We start from the raw sequence: 22676 nt of genomic DNA on the forward strand, positions 1-22676 counted from the left end.
TTTCATGTTTTCGTTAAGTGTACTTTGTGTTTTTAATTGCTTCTCATTTCTAAGCCAGGGCTTCGGCCAGTCTTGTTTTTGGTGTGGTTTCGGGCCTTCAGCCCAGAAAGCATCTCAAGTTCTTTAACTAGGACTTCCGCTGTACTGTTTACTTTCGATCTTTTAAAGCAATGTGTAAATGAGTGGTTCTTAGAAAAATAAAGTTGTATGTTTGATTATGTAACTATCAGTAACTATTTAAGGCCCCATCCACAATCATAACCTTATCCTCTGCACTCACTGAGTACCTACCAACCTGGTTTCAACCTGGTGCCGTTGCGGCCGAGTGGTTATAGGCGCTTCAGTCCGGAACCGCGCTGCTGCTGCGGTCGTAGGTTTGAATCCTGCCTCGGGCATGGATGTGTGTGCTGTCCTTAGGTTAGTCAGGTTTAAGTAATTCTAAGGCTAGGGGACTGATTGCCTCAGATGGTAAGTCCCATAGTGCTCTAAGCCATTTGAATCAACCTGGTGCCACATAGCTCGACAAATGTACCAACGAGCTGTACAAGCGGTGATGATATACAGAATTTGAAAATTCGCGTCCAGAGACCTACAGCCTTATACTGTAGATGCCTCAAAGGAGCACGTAGTCATATTCTTTCCCACGACCATCCTATGATTCCTATCTCCTTTGTATATATGATGGACCAACTACAGATATTTTTGGGATGAGAAAATTGAAACCTCACACTTACAGAGACCTCAAGCGTCACCAACCATTTTCTACCGAGAGCGTAGTGCCGCAAATACCTGTAGCTTTCACACAGCCTGCATAGTGTCCACCAGTATATTGCTCTCCTATCGGCAGACTCGAGTCATCTTCTCTGCATTCTCCGCCCAAGGCTCATTGTTGCGCGCCTTCAGGAACCCTTACTGCATTTTACAAGGCCTCCTTTAAGAACGTGGGAGCGACAGAAATCTCACGCAAAATTCTATCGACTCCTTTGTAGCCATCGGGATTGCCACGGGGCACCTGCCGTCCGCATTGTGAAGGCTCGCGACGAGGGCCCCTCGTCCTGTCCAGCACACAGAAGAGCCTTCTGCGACTACTGTCATACCTGGCGTTGACGTCACTTTTTACAACCTGTTTTAAGTTAATAGTGCCCCTCGACCGACCTTCATCTGCAGCCTGTAAGTGAAACGCCAGCCCAGCCAAACGTAATTCTAAAGAGATAAGACGCCTATAATTACCGCATCTATTGACAATCACTGTCGGACAATCCTTAATAAAATAACTGAATACGTGCTATACTGGTAATGTGAAAGCCGGTACCTTAATCTACTTTTCTACATAATTTCCGTCAATATTGAGGCACTTGTCATAACGCTGTACCAGTTTTTGAATACCCTCCTCATAGAAGTCTGCCGCCTGACTTGCTAACCACTGCATCACCACTGTTTTAACTTCGTCATCGTCTTGAAGACGCAAAATCGGGGCTGTACGGAGCATGATCTAGAGTTTCCCACCGAAAAGATGTGATGAGATCTTTGGTCTGATTCGCCACATGCGGACGGACATTGTCTTGCAGCAAAACGATGCCCTTGCTCAACTTGCCTCGTCTTTTGTTCTGAATTGAACGCCGCAGATTTTGCAATGCCTTACGATAAGCTGCTGCATTGAATGTTTCATTACGAGGCAGAAATTCCACAAGCAATTCTCCTTTTCTGTCCCAAAAAAGGTGCACATGATTTTCTGGGCAGAAATTGTTTGCTTAAACTTCACTTTTCTGCGTGAATCTGAATGCCGCCATTCCATGAAGTGTTGCTTTGATTCTGATGTGACGTAGGCCACCCATGTTTCATCACCTGTAAGAATTTAGCTTAAGAAATCATCACTGTCGTTGTGGTACCGCTCAATGAAAGTCAATGCACTGTCTAAACGTTTGGTTTTGAGCACATCTCTCAACATTTTCGGTACCCAATGTGCTCACAATTTTCGGTAATTCATGTGCTCGGTCACAATGCCATACAAAACGCTATGAGAAACATTAGGAAAGTCATCCTGCAAGCAGGAAATCGTAAAGCGTCTGTTTTCTCTCACCTTATTGTCCACTTCCTGCACCAAACTTTCATTAACGACCGAAGGACGCCCACTCCGTTGTTCATCATGCACATTTGTGCGTCCATCTTTAAATGCTCTCATCCACGTTCGTACCATTCCATCAATCATGATGTTTTCTCCGTAAACTGCACAGATTTCACGATGAATATCCATCGCTTTTAGGCATTTAGCACTAAGAAATCTTATAACAGCCCGTACTTCACAGTCATCGGGACTCACGATTATTGGAGGCATCTTAAACACTCAGTACACAACGTAAAAAAGGAAGAATCAGGCTGAAATGGCGTCAGTGCGTAGACAACAGATTAGGTACCCATTGCGCATGCGCAGAACGCCGACCGCTGCGCTGCGGCCGCGGTGTGGCAAAACGGTACATACTTAAAAAACACGCCTCGTACATGCTCGTTATCACTGTGCTACCCGGGCACAGTGGTCATCTCTCCTGCACAGACTTCCCTAGCACGCCTCCCGTCAGACCCAAATTCTCAGTTTATCCACACATTACTGCCCATTATCCTCGTTACTCAAGCCGTTTCGCCGATTCCTATAAGTGTTAAAGAGTGACCTGCATCTGCACTGAAGGGATCATTGGCCAGTCTCGCAATAATTATTAATGTTGCTTCTGTTCTTTTGGACATGTCCAAAAGAACAAATACCATTTTCATTCTGCATCCACTGTCAGTCAAGACACAAAGGTATTCCCACTTATAGCTGCTAGTGGGCATTGATCTACATGACTGAGGAATGTTGGAAACTTTTGACGAATAGGATTCAAACTCGGGTCTCCTGTTTACTAGGCTGTAGTATCAAAGTTGTTTCAGTTCTTTCGGACATGTCCGGAAGAACAGACACCAAATACACAATTAAGGCGAGACTGGCCAACGATAACTTCAATACAGATTCACACCACGCTCCATCTTTTACGGGAAACACATAAATTCGCAATTGCGAATAAGGACAACCATCAGCTGTTGAATGGAATGACGACGATGAAAATCTATGCCGGACCGGGACTCGATCCTGCATTTCCGCTTATCGCACACGGTCGCTATACCATTTGGCTATCCGCGTGCGTTTCACCCCTACACCCAAACTTCCATATATCGTCAACCACGCATCAACGACCTGACTTGTACATCCATTATGAGCATTCCCGTAGAGGTCGTAACGCCGCTTCCTTTGCATGAAAAAATGAAGAATATAAAAATAGTACCCCAAAGCCCAAAAGTCCCAAAAATCAAGTTCCAAATTTCATAAATGAAAAATAAAATCCCTTTTGGAATAAGGTTGCTTGAACATTAGCACGTAGATACAAAAGAAATTCAGTACCAAGTAGCTTAGTGTTTTGAAAAAGAAAAAAATAAAACAGATAGAATCGCACTAGTTTCAAAATAAAATCATAGTAGATCGCAAAGTACCGTAATTAGAAATCACGGAGTAGGACGAGCGATCTCAATGAATACTCCTTATGAGTACTATTTCATAATCGTGTGTAATACCTAAGAAAGATCCATGCACTGTTACTGTGTTACTAGAGTTTGCCGGAGCAAGTCGTACCTCAGCATGTGCTCGTATACGTGGGCACGGCGAGGCTGTTTTTTTGAACGCTAGAGATTTCTGATCTACTACGACGCAATGAACTTATAACAAGTAAATCAGTAACTTCAAATAGGATATCACGTAGAATCGAGATAATGAAAGATTCGAAATTGTCTTAAATTGAATATTTTCAATAAAGGACTGGACATTACCCAAAGCTAGAGACTATTAATGATGGACCGATATAGAAATTAACCTTTGGAACCAAATTCTGAGAAAAGAATTAACTTTCGTAAAATCAGTTAATGGACTCTGGAACTTGCATAATATCTTGGACTTAAGTATAAGTCATTAATTCCACCCAGATAGGAAAAGCTACTTCCTTACGGCAATGTTAGGATGTGGAAATAGTGCAATAAACCAGCATTCAGTGTTATTACTGCTTTAATAACTTCTTCCATTCCATTCATTATTATGTACTCAGTAAATAATTATCTGTGTGACGACATTGATTGTCCAAGGAACGCGGTGTGCATAAGTACTCTTTGCCGCATTAACAAATTATCGCTCTGATACGAACTATTAGGCTCTAGTAAACTGAAAACTTCAGTGTAGATATTGGTGTTGTGCATGTAATGAAGATATGATTAATACCGGAATAGGAACTGATACATCGCTAGGTGTAGCTGTGTTTAAATACACCGGGGAGCACGTAATTGCTTGACTTGATCGAGACAAATAATACGCACTCGGTGGGATTTCAGCGCGGCCCAAATAGATTTTTTATATAACGTCAAAATATATAGCTCTACAGCTAGTTAGCCACACTGAGACGTTATGAGGTGAGACGTCGTACATGAAACCTACTTCTCCGGTATCGGCAGATAAGTACAATATTTCAGTGCTTGTGTCATTCTGATTACGATGCAAAGTTCCTTTAGACATGCATGAATCCATTTCGTCAACCATGCGTCTATGACCTGGGCTCGTACATTCATTATGTACACATTTCCATACGGCTGTAGAAAGGAATGACGAGTCCCCCTCCGACACAAATTTTCGTTGTCGTCATTCCATTCTACAGCTGATGGTTGCCGTTATTCGCAATTGCCCATTAACTAGATGTATTTCATAACGGCTGTAATTGCCGCAGTGCCTGTATCTTTGGACATGCATGTACGTCCAGGGAACTTTGCATCATTATCAGAATAACACAAGAATTGTGATATCGTACTTATGGGAACCGGCGAAACACCGCGAGTAATGAGATTAATGGGCAGGGCCACTAAGGAAGTAGTAGAGAATATGGATCAGACAGGAAGTATGCTGTGGCAGTCGGTGCAGTTATGATAACATATGTGCCCGTATGGGTCAATGGTCACAGCATCGGCCTAGTAAGCAGGAGATTAGGGTTCAAATGATGGTCCGCCACACATTTTCAACTTTTCCCCTTGGTACAGTGGTTGCCCGTTAGCAGCTACATGTCGCATTTGCTTTCTGTCTTGAGTAATGAACATAAAAGCGTTCTAATGGTAAGGGAACGCGCACTGGTCTCATGCGCTCCAGGACTTTCCCCAACTCAGTCTTGGTAACCCTCGATGACCTTTGCAGAAAAATACAGCGTTCATATCGCGTATTTTATAGAACAGTGAACTGTGATGTGTAGACTGGAACTGTTCAGTGTTATACGTATGAAGAAAGACTCTTGGCAGAGCTTATCACTGTTGTCATAAGACGGTTAACATAAGTGAAATGCTGAATGTAACTCAGGCTATAGCTCCAGTTGTGGACAGTGTAAGTAACCTTACAACAATCGGTAACTCCGAAATGTCAAGTAACAAACTTTCTGAAACACACTAACTCGGTAGCGATATACAGAGCCTGGCAATGTAGGTGTCGAGTCAAGCGTCTAGTCAAGGTTCTGTGATAAATGCTAATGTTTCCAGAGACATGTCAAAGACCCCGTCGAACAAAGTCAGCGTGAACTAAGGCGACACGTTCACGAACATATCAAACAAGGTAAGTAAATTACGAGATATAGAAGAAAACGAATTGTGATCAGAGTTTCAGAGTGTGGTGTAAAGTGAAGGTACAGAAATCGAAACATAGCTTTCTGATTAAGAGACGATAGCTCGGAAATTAATTAAGAACGTACGATAGATAGCCTTCTCAAAAAGTATGTTGTTGAACTCAGAGTGATTGCTTGCGAGAAAGCTGATCTTAAACTATTCTCTGGTGTTTATTAATTATGCAGAAGTCTGAAATTCCCATGTAAAAATTACAGAAGACTGTTACCGAACCTGAAATCTTTAGACAATTGTTACGTGAAAATTTTTCGTCCACTCTGAAAAATACACATTATCAATTTTTGTGTTTGATTCCAAGCTTAATTATAAGTAAAGGAAAAACGTCCAGCATTTCAAGATTTCCATCCTGTAACATACATCAAGCAGTTTCGAAATACATTATGCTCACGGTGATTGGAGCGCCAAACGATCAATGTTTGTGACCCCTACACTCAGGACGATGTGCACTCAAAGAAAATATGTATCACGAAGTGTTTTCTTACTTACAAAAAATTTGAAATAACTTTCCTGGGCAAATATTGGTCACACGCGCGGGATCGGACAATAAAGTCAACCATACTCAAGTGAAAAAATTATACCAGAAATGACACTCTCATTTGTGAATTTTACAAAGATATTTCGATAGAGATATTTACGTCGATGATCCAGATAACGAAACCATTACTGTATTCTTTCAAATATTAGCGGTGACTGCGTAAAATGTTTCCTCCAACCAAGCACATATCTAATGAGGAAGTTTATCCAGTCTCAACCAAATCGAGGCGCTAGAAAAAGCACAGCGTCAACAGGAAACAGGCAGTATGGTAATTCGACACCACTGTTCCGAAAATGAAAACAAACTTAATCAAAATTATCATTCTCATCACAGCCCAAATACAAATCGCCAGTGTTTTAAAGCACGTGCAGAATGTACAAGAGGTGAGGAGCGTACACAGCCACCTCGTAAATCAGGATATTGAAACAACTTTTGGATGAGACTCATACTGTAAATAATAATATGAAAAGTTGTGTACATGTAACACCAGTTAATAAAATTCAGTATAAAGCGGAATCTGACATTAAAAAATTTACTACACCATCCTCAAACAACCAAGAAGGAAAAATAGATGCTTCTCACATGGATGTAAATATTTTTTTAGTAAGTCTCGGTACTTTATTAGATTCAGGGAGAGAGCTGACGACTATTTCACATAATTTGTTGATGCTGTTTTAACGACGAGACAACATTTAGATTGTTCCTACGAAGAGAATTTGTGTGTTCAGCACTGTTGGCAATTAAAAATGAAACAGCTATATGACAGTCTTTATTTTAGTTCAGAGTTTATTCAGAAGAAAAAAATGTTGTGATTGGCACTGTTAATATATGTGACAGATTTTAGGATCCTAATTGTTGATAGAAGTGATCTGAAAGTTGAAGTAACATAATAAGTATATCTTAATACTGGATTATAGATCTAACAGTAATGGAATGAGAATATGCCACACAGATTACTTGGCGGTAGTGTAGGCACTGAATGAGAGAATGCGATGATGCTGGGAATGTGCCAAGAGGAAGTAACCTAGAAGAGTATGATAACTGGATTAATTATTAAAAGGTTTTGTTAATGGGATCGGTTTGACAACTAAATATTTTGTATTACTGCCTGTGGCTCTAAACGGAATAACTTCATGAGGTATTAATATATCATCTGCACTTTCAAAAGCAGAAATTAACTTACGTCGACTGAAAGCAAAGCAGTTGTTGATGACGCTCGTTGTACGGTAGCGTATGTCACGATAAAGCGACCTGATACAAAACGAATCCTTCCATCAGAGTTGTTATTGATGCATGAGCTTTAAACCGCAACATTTTCCCACAAACAGAACAACCAAAAAATATAGAGAGAATATTTGCAAAATTCAAGGACATCAAATATTTAACAAATTGTCTTCTAACAATTCAGTTACTGGCAGTTTCAGTCGTATCTGAAGAGCATAAACTGCACAGACAATATCAAAAATAGTACATTACCTTTCGGATTAAACATTTCGGCAGCAGCATTGTCCGTGCATTGAGTCAGAATCAGGAAAATAAATTACAGCAAAACTAGACAACTTACGTTAGTGACGTTGTGCTTAATTGAAAGTCATCGGAAGAATAAAATGAAGTGTCCTATAGAGTTCTGGAAGCGTTCTGAAAGTCTATATGAATTAGGATTTTCACGTAATGAAGTTAAATATCTAGGACACTTAACTTCACCGAAACAAGTTGCAATGGAAAAGGAACTGGAAAAGGAAGAAACCAAAAAAATATTCGCTAGTGACTAAAAACAAGCTGTAGACACTTCTTGGTTTCATACAAATTTTATGCGCAGTTAATCACACGACACTGTTTAACACCTCCAGCTTTATGCGCTCAGAAGATTGAATAATGTATAATTATTGACAAAATTGAATCACAACTTTTAGAAGCTCCAACATTGTGTAATGTTGACTTTATGCATGGTCTTTAGCTCAGCAGTGCTTGTAGTGAACGAAGGATTGGGAAGTAACGCCATTAAACGTATGATGTCAGTAGAGTTACGGAACATTGTACCGTCACTTTTGTAAGTAGAGCGTTCTCTGGTCGGGAGAGAATACAGAGAGACTGAGAAGCGCTCACGATGACATGGGAAAAATGATCTTTCTGAAAGATGAAGACGTCAGTAACTGTTTTATGGTACAATCACATAAACGTATGTCTGCCAACGTCACAAATATGTTGAGCATCTCCAATCTGATATGGTCATATTTTTTTAGTTTAGTGACGAATTTTACTATCAGAAGACGGTCTCAGAATTGGAAACTGCTGAGGTTATTGTGAACCTGGTTGAAAACCATCTAGAATAACAAAATAGCAAGACACATAATTTGTCACTGGAGACGTGTCCATGACTCCAATGCGCTTCGTAAACGGAATGCAACGCTTATTGAACTAATAACGCTTAGGTTAACTGGAATACATATAGAATTTAATTTAAGAAGGAATTCAGGTCAGAACAAAAGATATATTTTTTCGCTTCAGCTATTTCAAAAGTAGAAAAACGTTCGTTTGCAATTGTTACTGTAATCACACAAATAAAAGGTTGGAAATTAGCTTGCTTGCTTCTATACAGTGATACTTGCTCAAGACTCTACAAGTTCTTTTACATGGGGCCCAAGTCAACAAGTAATTTAACAGTTTTCACCATGGTACTTTCGCCAATAATTATGACCCAAAATCTTAGTAAAGATAAGTAATAAAATAAATAATGGACCACAGGTAAATCACAGAAATATAAAATCAGCGAGAACAAGATAAAACAGATTACATGTCACGGAGAAAATTCAAATGGATTACAATTAAAACTATGTTGTTGTATTGCACCTAGGACAGATAAGCTCTCAAAAATCACAGTTTATAAAATTACGTGTCAAGACTGCAGAAAAGACTACATATGACAAACTGGTGGGGCATACAAAGCTCATTTCAAAAAATGAGTATACAAGAGCAACAAATTAGCATGGGGGCTTCACCCTATGCAGCAAAAACGAAGCATAGTTAATACAGATCAAAGTTTAATAATCGTGCGCAGAACTGAGAAGGAAAAGAAATGGGTATCGTTGAGCAAGTACAGGTGTACATTTCTACACAAAAGGATGAGGATTAATACTTTAAATGAGCACAATCAGTTCCCAGACTGAATTTTTTGACGACATGTTATAGACCCATTTCATTCCACTTGGCGTGTGGAACTGCGTATAAACACTAGGAATACAAGACGTGCAGAATCCGCCTGCTGCACAACATATCCTGTTGCGGCTGGAGCAATAGCACAGAGGAGCAGAGTGCTGCCAACAGGCAGATGAATACACGGAGCACTTAGTTAAGCGCTTGACATGTTAAATTCTCTGTTTCAACAAAAAACTAAATCATTTGCAACGCTTTAATAGACGATTTTAATGGTTCTGAATGTAGATGTGAAAGAAAGGAACAGAAAGTCATACCCTGTAATTCACTTTTATAATATGTGGTTGTTGACTTTTATTCAGCTCTCTAGTCATACTGTTTATATAAAAAGACTCTTTTTCTACAGTATGAACAGTATGAATTGTTTTGAAAATTTTTGTGAACTGAATGGTGTACAGATGTCCAGTTTGTACATAACGTCTCTTCTCATCTCAGATGTATAGCACCTTTAACATGATAGATGCCAACTTGCTTCCAACTTTTAATGCTGTTTTAAAAATTATTTTTCAATGCTATTTTAAATTTTGTGTATTATGTCAACATATGTTGACTAGCAGATTGAATAGTTAGTTTCATGCCCATCAAGCGAGTAGTCTGACTCCAATTTATTGGTGCTATTTTCTCCTCAGTGTGATTTGGAATAAGGTATTGTTTCCATTAATGTGGTGAAATCAGTGTATTATACATCTTTTAATTTTATCATACACAGCATATTTTCATTTTTAACTTTTAAACTAATTTTTATTGTTGTCTGTCTTCCATATCTCAAGATGGCTGCTGATGATTCTTATGAATTATTTCGTACTGACATTAAAAGTGTTTGCATCGGCCTATAAAAATTCCAAATGTTTGTGATGACACAACTTCTGTATTCCCCTACAGTTCCCTCTAGCACCACGGAGGTTATTCCCTGATGCCGTAAGACATGTGCGGTTACCCTGCTGCCATCTTCTTGTCAGTGTTTTCCATATTTTCCTTTCTTCACTCATTCTGAGGAGGACCTTCTCATTCCTTATTTTGTATTTCGATCTAATTTTCAACATTATTCTGTAGCGCTTCATCTCAGACACTTCTGTTCCCTTCTCCCATTATCCCTGATTTACCACAATAAATTGCTGTGCTCCAAATGTGCATTCTTAGAAATTTGATACCAGTAAACGTCCGTTGGCTAGAAGTGCACTCTGTCTGTGCTAATTTGATTTTTTTGTCTTATTTCAGTACACAGAGTGGTGATAGCATTTGAGTTCATTAATTTCTAATTTCAAACGATTTTTTTCGGTATTCTAAGAGATCACCTTGAGATATTACGCAAGGAACGTAAGATTTGAAGATGATCTTTTAGCAGGTCGAAACCGGTCATCTGAAAATAAAAATAAAGAATCTGAATGCGATCGCGACTGCGTGTGTTGCAATAAGTTATAATATTATGAAGACAGGTGTTCGTCTTCTAACAATATTCCAGAAAATGATTTCTGTGTGCTTCTTGCTTCTTCCATCATGAATTATTTTGCTTCCAACATAGCAGAATTCCTCAACTTCGACTACTTTACGATCATCAGTCTAGATGTTAAGTTTCTCGCCGTTTCATTTCTGCTACTTCTCATTAATTTTTTTCTTTCTTCTGTTCACACTCAGTCCTTATTCTGTACTCATTACACTGTTCATTCCATTCAACGAATCCTGTAATTCTTATTCACTTTTGCTCAGCATATCAAAGTAGCCTGTGTTACACCCTTTTTAATCCGATCACTTCACTCTTGGTCTTCCAATCTTGTTAGTCCCTCTTGGTGGTTCGGAAATTACTGTTACAAACTTATTGAACTTGCAGAGCGGAGTGAGTACATAATATACTGAATAGGAACCCATGTCCAGAAATGTACCGTTTAAATTCTCCAACGGTTTCATTTTAGATGTTTAACAAACAAAAAAAATGGTTCAAATGGTTCTGAGCACTATGGGACTCAACTGCTGAGGTCATTAGTCCCCTAGAACTTAGAACTAGTTAAACCTAACTAACCTAAGGACATCACAAACATCCATGCCCGAGGCAGGATTCGAACCTGCGACCGTAGCGGTCTTGCGGTTGCAGACTGCAGCGCCTTTAACCGCACGGCCACTTCGGCTGGCGATGTTTAACACATCCACTTCTGCTTGAGGAATTTAATTAGGTGTAACGCAGTACAATTATTGCGTAACAGTTCGAATGGAAACTTAACGAAACATCCGCTATCACTTAAGCACACTTGTTTGATTTAACACTTAAACATACGTGTTTATATTACTCTAAAACAAAAGGAAAACGCAGTACACTGTACGTACAGAACAGTACTGATACACATCAAAAGCGGCTAGGTGTGGTGACCACCGATGTTGTGATCTACACTGTACCATGAGTTTCTAGTGCAGCGGCGGCAACTCGTGTCTGCAAATCTACCTCTGTCTCCATAGGATTATCGCGAACTAGACTTTACATACAACCCTACAAGAAGTAGTTCATAGCAGCTAAATCCGGCGCTCTAAGCGACCACATGGCTGCACCAACTCAGCCTATCCATTTTTCACTATATCGTCTGCTGCAATGTCTCCAAACGGCTCATGGGAAGTTAGGTGGTGTACCATCATACTGAAGGGGAGACGTTAAGTGACATCAGGTGACATCTGACGCAGTACGCATCATCCAGTTTACCCTACTGTGTACCAGGGAAGTCTCTCTCTAAGACTCTTCCACCAGCAGACGATGATGTGTTGCACAACTGAACTGAAACCGCCGTACCGTTTACCGCTTTCATTTCTGGTATTATGTACTCAGCGCCTCTACAAGTCCTAGAAGTTTGTAACTAGAAATGCCCAACATCCTGTAAGTCACTCATCTTTCTCTGGAGCTTATTCATTTTCCGTAAAATTTGGAATATGTAAGGCCTCTTCACGTTATCGAATGTTCCTTCCAGATCGACAAATTCTATAAGCGTATCTTGATTTTACTTCATTCTCGCTTCAGTTATCAAGTGCTACTGCCTGTCCGTTGATTTTACCTTTCCGAAAGCCAAATCGATCGACGTCTAATATATCCTCATCTTTCCCATTCTTCTGTAAATTATTCTTGTTAGCAGCTTGGTTGCTTGGGATGTTAAGCTGGTGGCGCAATTGTTTTCGCACCTATCTGCCCTTGCTGTCTACCGAATTGTGTGGATAACATTCTCCCGCGTGTCTGATGGTACCCAGCCAGTCACATAGAATCTCAACACCAACTTCAATAATGGACTGGTTGCCATTTGGCCCATTGATCTTAGAAATTCCGATGGAATATTATCTATCTCTTCTGCCTCACCTGATATGAAATCTTCCAGAACACTTTTAGAACATGTCACTAATACTGGCACTCATAAGTCTTCTATTTCAACCACAGATTTTTCTTCTATCAACTCATCAGACAAGTCTTGCCCCTCATAGAGGCCCACAATGTACTCGTTCCACCCACCCGCTCTTTCTTCTGTGTTTAACAGAGGAATTGCTATTGTGCTCTTGATGTTGCCACCCTTGCTTTCAGTTGCATCGAAAGGTATTTTCATTTTTCTATATGCCGAGACAGTCCTTCCGACGGTCATTTCATGTTAGACTTATTCACATTTTTCCTGTAACGATTTCGTCTTGGCTGCCTTGCCCTTCCTGTTTACTTCATTTCTAACTGATTTATATTGCCGTATTCATTTCTTTCCCAGAACATTTTTATACTTCCTCTTTTTGTCGATCAATGGAAATATTTCTTTTGTGACTCAAGGTGGGTCTGTGTGTGTGTTTGGACCTTATGGGCGAGGCTATCAGTGCCCTTACCATTATTAAAACAAAAGTATATAGTTAAAGCCTCTAAAATTTTTCCACATTCTAGGACTCGAATCGACGTCGCCATCACTTTATCTCACATGCGCTAAAACAACAGAGAAAGAGTAAAAGTAGCTATACATGATATTAAAACACAAGTAAAACAACTAAGGAGCTAAACGAATGACACATGCAAATGTCACCGGTTGACTACTTACAAAATATATGGGTGAACCAGTCACCCCGTTACCCCACATACGCGTAGTGGGCTTTACTAGACGGAGCTTACTGTCTGTCACTTCCAGCCACACACTCTCCCACCAACGCAAGGCTTTGGAGCTCAACAGCGAGGCCATACCTTGCAGAGGATCGCACACTGAAACAGCTGAGGATCACGACACGCTTCCTTGACTGATAGGTTCACTCTCTCGTTCCCCGCAATACCAACGTGACATGGTACACAGCAGAAAGACACCTCCTTCCCCAGTCGCTGCAGTTGGAGGAGGGCATTCTGGATATTCTCGACTACCTTATCTGCTGGGTATGAACATTTCAGAGAGTGAATGGCAATCAGGGAATTGGAACAGACAAGAAGACTGAAAGAATTTATCATTGGAAGAAGAGCGTCTCATCTGCTCAACTTCCCACAGTATCCCATATAATTGTTTGTCGAAGACAGTGAAGTCTTCAGGCAGTCGGACCTTCAGGACACTGTCTGGAAAAACGGTAGAGCAAACAACTGAGATCCCTGTTTAGACCTATCCGTAAAGACAGCTACATAGTTTTGGTGCTCAAATAAAATATCAGAAAATATCACATTAAAAACAAAGTGTAAACTCTCCTGTACTGCACCAAATCTAAAGTTACTCAAGGGACACGGCAATAACCAGGGCGCCAGACGGTTAAAACCCAGGATTTGGCATTGTACTTGCTCTACACCAAGTGACTCAAGCCTATGCAGCACGCGGATCCCGAACGACATTGTGGCTCCTGAACGGTTGGAGGAAAGCATTCCAGAGGCAAATGAGCAACAGTATGTAATAAAATGGAACACCTACAGCCGTCCTTGCGATGTTATTTATTCTATAGTATTTATTCACCATGGCATGCGGGTCAGGTCGGCGGCGAGGAATTTCCATATCTGATGCACGTTGAGGAGCTGCCGCCTGATTGTGAGCCAGATGGTGAGTGGCGGTTCCCCGGCCTCTGCACAGAGACCGGGTACGGGACTTGTCCTACAAGCACTCGTGGCCAGCCGAATCCCCTCATGGTGGACACCGCCAGTGATCTTCAAATAAGAAGACGTCCCGATCCGTATACCATGAACTCATAGTCCAACTGCAAACACACAAAAGCCCTATAAAACAGGAGAAGACGCGCCCTGTCCACTCCCCAAGACCTGAGGCTAAGGCACTTTATGATGTTCAGTGCCTTGAGCGTTGTAGCTTTCAGGTCTCTCAGATGTGCCAGTCACCACAATTTGGAGTAAAAAATGACGCCCAGTAACCTCATCGAGTCTCTAAAATATAGGATGGTGTCCCTCATATCAACGACGTAGTCAGGATTTTATCAAAGGGAGGGAGAGAGGGAGGGGGGGGGGGTGTTCGATCTGTTAAACACGACCTTAACAAAACTCATTTGTTCTTAAAATTTCTATAGAGAACGTTAAACCATTTTATTCGACAATGATTTCAGAGTTTTCACCAAGGGGAAATTGTGTGTGTATTGAAACCGGGGACCTAGGAAAGACGAATAAGCTTCGTCCCGTCGTAGCCCTCAGTGATTCAAAACGCCACAACAGGCCACGGCAGTCGACCCACCCCACCGACGCTCCACACCGAACCCAGGGTAATTGTGCGGTTCGGCCGCCAGTGCCCCCCACCCCCAGGGACTTCTCATACCAGGCGAGTGTAACCCTAAATCTCTGCGTGGTTGAGTAATGATGGTGTACGCATACGATGGAGACAGTGTTTGCACAGCAATCATCACTGAGGCGCAATAAGGGGAAACAGCCCGTATTAGTCGAGGCAGATGGAAAATCTCCTTAGAAAACAATCCACAGGCCGGCCGGCACACCAGACCTCGACACTAATCCGCCGGGCGGATTCGTGGCGGCGACGGGAACCCCTTCCCTCTCGGGAAGTAGCACGTTAGACCGCGCGGCTAGCCGGGCGGGCTATAATCTCCTTATTTGAGAATGCTTTATTTTGGAAAATCAGTAAAAAGCAGTCAAGCTCCAATCTCCCTTCATCCTCCAATGTCCTTGTGCACATTTCTTCTTTCAGTTTAGGTTTGAGACGAGGAAGTGACAAGAGCAAGTGACAAGCAGGAATGGACAAGAGCAAAATTTTTGGGACCATTATCATTATCGATAGGGCTTTTGGAATAAAGAGATCTATGTTCGACAGAGAAGCTGACAAATTTTTGGTGACGGAAATGCAAAGGATCTGGAATTATTCAACCTTACCCTTTCCCCAATTTCCTCATTTAAGTATCCGTCTCTCACTTCTTGCAAGGTACTTGTATGTGTGTGAAATAAAGACTTACGTTCTTTTTTTTCATCCCCCAGCACCCCATTTCGACGGAGTGGGGATGGGGTGGGTTAGAAGGTACTTTCAACGATACAGTTAACCTAGTATTCAGTCGAATGACAACGAAATCTAAAAGGGAAGAAACATAAAAAACAGAAAGAAGAGACATTTACAATGAATTTAAAACTTTTTAAACGTGAAAATAAAATGGACGTTTTTATTTATATGAGAGATATGATTCTTGTGTTTTTAGTTGAAAACAGTATCATTAAAAGATAAAACAAAACCGGAAAAACCTGCCCTAGGATAGGGAGCTTGTTGTTGAAGGGGAGAAGGTTGGCCGTTTAGGAGGGTAGGAATGAGGTAGCAGAAGGATAGAACACTGGTGCATAGTAACGGTGTAGTATCACATGTCTTTGTTTTAGTGCTGACACACTGACATCCAGATAACTTCACCGTGGATACATGCTGGGTGTATACCACCACCTGAGCTGACGTCACTTATCTGATATGAACGGACAGGCCAGTTAATACCGCAGTGCAGGTGAAATATTTTTTGGTATTTTCACCTGCTGATATTGCCATGACAACGAAGGACGCGGAACAGACGGTGCTAGCAACTGTTCATGGCGATCGCCGACAGGGCCCACTACCGTCGTGTGTGTTGTAAGGAGCCTCAGACTCTGTGACATGAAGTTAAGGAACCCCCCCCCCCCCTCCCTCTTTCCCGACACAAGTCACTTTCGTGTTTTCTAGCTTAGAAGCCTGAACTGCTGACAATCTGACACACTTAGACATGGGGTTTCTAAGGGGATTCTCTTTCTAAGGTTGCTTTCTTGTCATTTTTTAACTGTGGTGTTGACATTTCTGGCTTTTTTTACAGCTTTCATACGTCTAGCTCTTCGGTAGTTCACTTACGCTGTTGGTAAGTTGTGGAAAGACACTGATGGTGTCTTTGCAACGACGAGTGTAGTCAGTGTAAAATTATAAAGCTGAGCAATTACAATGTTTTGTTAGCGAAGCTAAATTACGGCGACTACTATGCCTTGCTTTTGTTATTGAATCTTGATCTCACTGTACAATTTTCTTATTCATCAACATTCTGTAAATAACACTTTTAAAGCTGCTATATTTCGTACAAATAGCAGTAAAAGTATGTGCTATTAAGTACAACAGTTTTGTCATCGTTATATATGGTTCGGGGAAGCGGATGAAGCTGTAGAATACAGAGAAGTTGCAGCATTAGAAAATTGTAGCGGAAGTTCCATGCGGATTTTCGCGGATGATGCTGTAGTATACAGAGAAGTTGCAGCATTAGAAAATTGTAGCGAAATGCAGGAAGATATGCAGCGGATAGGCACTTGGTGCAGGGAGTGGCAACAGATCCTTAACATAGACAAATGCAACGTATTGCGATTACATAGAAATAAGGATCCTTTATTGTATGATTACATGATAGAGGAACAAACACTGATAGCAGTTCTTCTGTAAAATATCTGTGAGTATGCGTGCGGAACGATTTGAAGTGGAATGATCATATAAAATTAATTTTTGGTAAGGCAGGTACCAGGCTGAGATTCATTGGGAGAGTCCTTAGAAAAAGTAGTCCATCAACAAAGGAGATGGCTTACAAAACACTCGTTCGACCTATACGTGAGTATTGTTCATCAGTGTGGGATCCGTACCACATCGGGTTGACAAAGGAGATAGAGAAGATCCAAAGAAGAGCGGCGCGTTTCGTAACAGGGTTATTTGGTAAGCGTGATAGCGTTACGGAGATGTTTAGCAAACTCAAGTGGCAGACTCTGCAAGAGAGGCGCTGTGCATCGCGGTGTAGCTTGCTGTCCAGGTTTCGAGCGGGTGCGTTTCTGGATGAAGTATCGAATATATTGCTTCCCCTTACTTATACCTTCCGAGGAGGTCACGAATGTAAAGTTAGAGAGATTCGAGCGCCCACAGTGGCTTTCCGGCAGTCGTTCTTCCCGCGAACCATACACGACTGGAACAGGAAAGGGAGGTAACGACAGTGGCTCGTAAAGTGCCCTCCGCCACACACCGTTGGGTGGCTTGCGGAGTATAAATGTAGATGTAGATGTAGATATATGGTATTAGTAATCAGAGATACAGGTGCTTTTGGTTCACTCAGGCTGGCATGTTTCGCTAGGTTTGCTCTTTCTTTTGAATTATGATGAATATATTGAAAGGAAATGTACATATGCATAGTAAGCTTTATATGAATTGCAAGGGACTTCATTTATTTGTACTAGAAGATAGCAGTTGCGTTTGGTTTCGTATCATGATTTTCACTTGTTCTCAGCTTTACATATAAGTTTGTCAGCAGACTCTCACTTTTATTTGTTGTGTGTGATCCTTACATCTTGCTAAATGACTGGCATTTGTGTACATATTCGACACTTTGTTAACATTTGTGCAAAAACTGTTGTTTAGTGCATATTCTCAAACATGATATATGAAAACATTTTTGTCTCGTTTAATGTATTTTTGGGTAAATGATACAGTTACCGTTCTTTTGCTTTATACAAAAATACTACAGACGTTAAGCTTTCATCTGACAATGAGTTCAGAGCTATTGCTTTCTGACGATTTACATACTTTATAACTATATGGAATATAACAACATATAGGGTACCGTACTTGAGTGTAGTATATAATATTATATTTTTACTTTTAATTTTTAACAAACTTGGACAACTTTCAGTAATGATTTTTTCGAGTTTTCAATAGTTCAAATGAAGTACATAATGTGTAAAATGTTTGTGTTTTAATTGTTTTCTATAGACTTTATGCTGATTGTTCCAGATATTATGGCAAATTTCGACATTATCACGTTTTGTACTCTAACAAATCTGTTAAACCAGCGGAGGCATCAGTGATTTAAAGCTGTTACTGTATTATTAACCACTGATGCCTCAATAAATGTTAAGCAAGGAACGAAAATGTTATTGTTGAACACGTCTTGCAGGAAACAGGTCTGTTTCATCAATATGGAACACGCCTGATGCTCACGTATTACGAGCACTTCAGAGAAAGAAAATTTTTCTGTTAAACTCAACATGCGCTGTGCAAACTGATCGCTCTCTTGGTTCATGAGATCCATACACAACAGCACCTAGGATGATGCAGTGTTCTTTTGATTTCCGGAAGGCATTCGACACAGCTGTTCGTAACAGTTTAGTGATGAAAATACGATATCCCGAAGTATCAGACCAGAGCTGTTTCTGAATTCAGGATTTCATAACAGACAAGAACTCTTAACGCTATATAAAACTACTTTTGGTAATACCCTAAGGAAGTACTATAGGACTATTGCTGTTTTACGGCATCTGAACACTGAGCACGAGTTCTGTCATTATTCACAGATACACAGGCTGTTCCATATATATATATATATATATATATTATGAGCTATATGTTTGTGACTATTACACCGCCATCTATCACAAAGCGAAAAAAGTGGTCCAACTAAAACATTCATACTTCTTTACGTACTACTCGAATATGTAATAAAAATGAAGGTTCCTATTTAAAAAAAAAAACACTGTTGATATCCGTTTGGCCTATGGCAGCGCCATCTAGCGGGCCAACCATAGCGCCATCTGGTTTCCCCCTTAAAGCTAGACGAGTTTGGTTCTTTGCAGTTTTTCGTTTGATGCTCATTTCGTGAGATATAAGCGTTAGTGACGTTAGACATAATTTACATAAAGAAAACCAAAAGTAAACTCTTGGATCATTAGTGACAACTGCTTGTTTAAATGTTAAGTGACTGATACGTAAAAAATTGGAAATACTTTGCTATTAACGGCTTTTACCTGCCTAAGACTGCATTGTGTTGATGCCCTGAAAATATTCTAATTTTTATACACGTAAGTCACGAATTTACAAACAACCTAATCTGACTACTGTTAATGAAATATGTGGTAGTGAGCCACTCTGAAAGCTCCATGGAATGTGTAAAAAGGCCTTTATCATGTGATAAGGTAAGATAAATCTATGTCCAAGTTCTTCAACCGTCTTTATGGAATCTTTAAGCAAGAATGCGACATTTATGATAGAAATGACGCGTAGAATACAGATGGGACTGGTCTTTGTACTGCCTAACGCCAGACAACAAAGGCATGAATTGGTGAAGTGTAAAGTCTCGAAATTTTGATGGCTGCAACACGTGTCTAGATGTTTCCTATAACTCATGGCTTACGTTAATTGAGCTGAAAATCATCTGCAAAACTAGTAAATATTTTATCCACTGATGACAGTTTATTGTGGAATGGATTCTACTGGACGCAGATTGTTTACGGACTTGTTGGGACACTAAAAGGCCTCCGGAACCATACAGTTTCATTCGTTTATAGTTAATTTTGCTGTCATCCGCTATTACGTAGAAAAAAGATGCTAAATGAGCATATGTGCCACTCTAATAATTTCTGAAATTAAAAGTTATTTCAGGAGATAATAACGCATTAGTGATTTTACGTTTATTTCAAATACTATTCAAAATTAACATCGAAATATCTGAATGATTGATAGAAGTATTCACACTCAGACCAGGTGCTTGTAGAAATACAGGACATTCACAAAAGCAGGAAGAATTCAGTATACTTTCAAGTAGAGTTATCGCGATAAAATGAGTGCGAAATTTACGTGAAATTCGACCTGAAACCACGGATGGCTACGTGACAGGCTAATATTGATCCTTACTTATTCATACAAAGCCTAGATCGGAATAAAGAAACTTAACTGAACGTACATGGATACACAAGTGCACTTGAAAAACCATGCAAAACATAATTACACAAATGCAGCGCAAGCATGCAACATTCTCACCAAAATTCCTGTAAGGTGCAGTGGAGACCATACCAAATCAATCATAACACAACATCTCCGCTCTTTGACTGTCGAGGGGACCGCGCCTACCCAACATCACAGATTTCGTTCAAATTTTTGGTATATGAGGGGTTGGGCAGAAATAAAAGGCATGCAGGTGGCACCTACTAATTGTCAAGCTTTTAGAAAAAATAGCACTTTTCACATGGGTCGTGGGAGGCATGGCCCATATATGCTAGCGTTGTTTCCATGCAACGATTGATACAGCGCAAAGAGTTCAAAAATATTGTCCGGGGGTCATGGAGCCGAGTCTTTATGAAGAAACCTTTTTATTTTTAGTTTTTGCGTTACCTACATCGAAAAAAAAACCGAAATAATGCTCATTATGTTATATCAGACAGTTGGTTTTAAACTGTGTCTCAGATGAGCTAGAGACTTGAAATCGTAAACATAGTTCAGAATTGGCTGATAACACAATGTTAACTCGCTTTCTTGTATGTTATGTAGCCGAGGATACTGTCATTTGCCGATTATCTACAGACATGAAAGCTCGGGACTGGATAAGAGTGCAATGTCAATTAGTTTTCTTGTCTGATGTGTAGCAGAGTTTAGTCTGTGCGCCACTGCCTATTCCCCTTTTTCCTGTTCCAAAGGCGAATCTTTTGTAGAAAGAACAATATCTAGTAAGGCTCTGGTGAGTTCAGATTTATCTGATTCTTAATTTCATGATTTTTTCGCAACAAATACTATGGAGGAAGCAATATATTGGTTACATTAGGTGAAGGGAAATTGAAGTAAACCTTAAACTTACCACACGCGCTTTTGTAATTTGATCAAAATGTTTGAAATCGGTTATAAAATTTCAGACACACAGAACTAAAAACTAGAAAATAACTATTTTGAAAAACTAATTTTTAAAATTCCACGATTTTAAATCGGAGTAAACAGTGTTAAACTATTCCTGCTAACTACATACTGATTCCTAACGCGATACAGACAGTCCGGAATCTTTGAGCTTGTGAAATTTTTATAGTTGTGAAAGTACTTGTAGAAACTTAAACGAAATTCATGGGTCGCAAGTAATAAATAATTGATGCATGAATAGATATGTTGGAAGTTTAACGTGTGTATCTCTTGAGGAACTGACAATGGTTATCGAAGTACCCTCATTACCGCTGCATTGCTTACTAACTCACGAGGGTGTAGTTCATCTCCTTACTATTATCAACCGCACACATTGCAGTTTTTTTTTTTTGCTTTAAGTAACACAAGTATTTTGATACCTATTCAAAATTCACTATTACAGATTTTCAGAAATATGTGCACGAGATTAGAAATCCATATACCGTTAGCAGAAATTATTTTATACTTTTTAGCCCGATTTAAAAGTCTGCCACATTAAAAATTCATTTTTATTTAAACAGCTATTGCCATCCGGGACAGGTACAGGCAGTCATGTCACATCGCATGCGAACGTCGCAATTGCTAATATCTCCCCAAGTTCGTCGTTAATGCCGAAGCGTTAATGGTCGTCCAGGGGTTTATTAGGTACGTTGTTCAGGCAGTAACTGTGTTCCCTGTGGGGTATTATACATTGTCTCTTGCAGGTGTACCATTTACTGTTCATTTTCCAAGGAGTTGAGCATGTACAACACAGGTAAGTGTGCCTTCACCCTAACAAGGAAAGTTTGTGACCTTGAACGCTCAGAACCCCACTAAATTGTACGTGGAATATAATTCGTTTGTAGGGGAAAAAGGTTGGTTGGTTGGTTTGGGGAAGGAGACCAGACAGCGTGGTCATCGGTCTCATCGGATTAGGGAAGGATTGGGAAGGAAGTCGGCCGTGCCCTTTCAGAGGAACCATCCCGGCATTTGCCTGGAGTGATTTAGGGAAATCACGGAAAACCTAAATCAGGATGGCCGGACGCGGGATTGAACCGTCGTCCTCCCGAATGCGAGTCCAGTGTCTAACCACTGCGCCACCTCGCTCGGTAGGGGGAAAAAGTCGT

The sequence above is a fragment of the Schistocerca americana genome, chromosome 4 (genome assembly GCF_021461395.2).
Source record: "Schistocerca americana isolate TAMUIC-IGC-003095 chromosome 4, iqSchAmer2.1, whole genome shotgun sequence".
Taxonomy (NCBI): Eukaryota; Metazoa; Arthropoda; class Insecta; order Orthoptera; family Acrididae; genus Schistocerca; species Schistocerca americana.